The sequence below is a fragment of the Condylura cristata genome, unplaced genomic scaffold, assembly GCF_000260355.1.
Source record: "Condylura cristata isolate star-nosed mole 26May11 unplaced genomic scaffold, ConCri1.0 scaffold00026, whole genome shotgun sequence".
In the NCBI taxonomy this organism is placed as follows: domain Eukaryota; kingdom Metazoa; phylum Chordata; class Mammalia; order Eulipotyphla; family Talpidae; genus Condylura; species Condylura cristata.
This window is the reverse complement of record NW_004567127.1, coordinates 1,928,091-1,929,918: the sequence shown is the minus strand read 5'-3', so window position 1 is coordinate 1,929,918 and position 1,828 is coordinate 1,928,091.

Below are 1,828 nucleotides of genomic sequence, written 5' to 3'. Positions count from 1 at the left end.
AGTCACGTTTTCCCAGCATTTCAGAGGAAGGACTGTAGCCGAAAACGTCCGGAAAGACGGACCCGGTGCCGCTGCAGCTGGCATGGCGCCGCCTACGGGGCCCGGCGCGGACAGCGGGTCAGCGAGCTCTGGCCGTCCCCCATGGACTTCCTCGCGGCTAGATGCCGCCGCGCCCAGTGAGTACATCCTGGCTGCCGCCGGGTTCCACTTCCCAGGCGCGCGCCGAGCCTCTCGCCTGTCCGCTCACATCCCTGGGGGCTCCCTCGGCCCCAGGTCAGGGGTGCGAGGTCCAGGGCCTGCCCGTCGCGCCGCGGGGTCGCTGCCCATCACTGCGCCGCCGGCTGCCCCGGCGCGTTTCCCTCCTGTAACTGGGGCGGCTGCCGCTCAGGCGTCTGGCTCCCGGGGTCCTGCGCGCTACAAAGGTTAAACCAGCCACGTTCACCTGACGCACAGCCCCGTGGGCTAAACGCTTTCAGCCCGGTTATTTTCCTTCCTTAATCTTTCCGTGTCTATTTTTCTGGCCTTCCTTTACTGGAGCCAGAATGCTACTCCAGGGCTGTGGTCTCTGAGGGTATTCATTTCTAGATCCCTCTGTGTTGGTGACCAACATTTTATTTCTCCTAAAAATCAAAGAAATAGATGGAAGGAGTCTGTGGGCAACGCCAGTAGCTTCCGGAAGCTCTGCGTGGGCTGCATGGAGCACCAGACGTGGCTGCATAAGAGCATGTTGACTCCTCACCCCGGCACGCGGCCTGGGGTCCATCCCCACAGGGTCCACCCTCCCCGAGGCCTCCGGTCGGACTTTCACATCTCCCTGGGGGGAGAGCCTTAGTTCTGCACCATCGATTGCCTTGCAGAATGAAGATTTTAAACGCGCTCAGCTCAAGCACCGTCCTTGACGAATCTCAGCCGAGCCTCCCCGTCCTGGGAAGCTTCCCTTTCCTTCTCCCTTGCCAATAGCAGGGTGACAACTGTTCCGGGATAGTCCAGTTTTTAATTATCTTTCACATTAAGCTTCTCAGAAACAATTTCAGACTTAGAATAGTTTCCCTTGCTCTAACTGCCAGGGCCATGTTGGCTGGTTAATAGATTTCTGTTGGCTGAATCAGGGGCTTCTCCTCATCGTTCCTTACTAGGAGGATAATAAATATGATTTTTCAGGAAACAATACTGCTCTTGCCCACGGAGCCTCCTTTTGTTAACGTGTTGGGCGACTGAAAGCACTAAAATAAGCCTCTTGCATTAGAATGGAAAGAAACACAATTTGCAGTACACTGAGTTCCCACTGGAATTATCAGAAGTGGAAATTATACTCACAAGTCTCTAGATTCCTAACACCCTGTTTAAGGCAACAAGTATAAAAGGAGTCTAAAAATCCCCTACTTGCCGATTTTTCTATTCTATAAAGCACAAGGGTTGGAAATTTGCTGCTATCTTTACTGCCAATCTTCCAACGAAACATTAATTCCTGGCTGCTTTTTGAACCATGTGGGAACAGGTGCAGTAGATGAAATGAATGTGGTGTGAGGGAAAGAGAGCAAGCTCTGGGCAACACCAAACCATCTTGACAATGGCTGTCCTCAGGAGACTTGACACTGAGGTCTCTGGCCAGTAGGAGTTAACTCCGTGTCTTCTGCATTTCCATGTAGTTTTTAGTGTCTGCTGGACAACTGAAGCAAAAACCAAAACAAAAAACCTGTAATTTTTAAGGAATCATCCATTTCTGTAACTTGTCCTTTTTGTATGTTATACCACCTGTGGTATTCCCTGACTGTCTTCAGGGCCTGTGACGCTTCTTCCTATGACATTACTGATAACGGCCATTTGT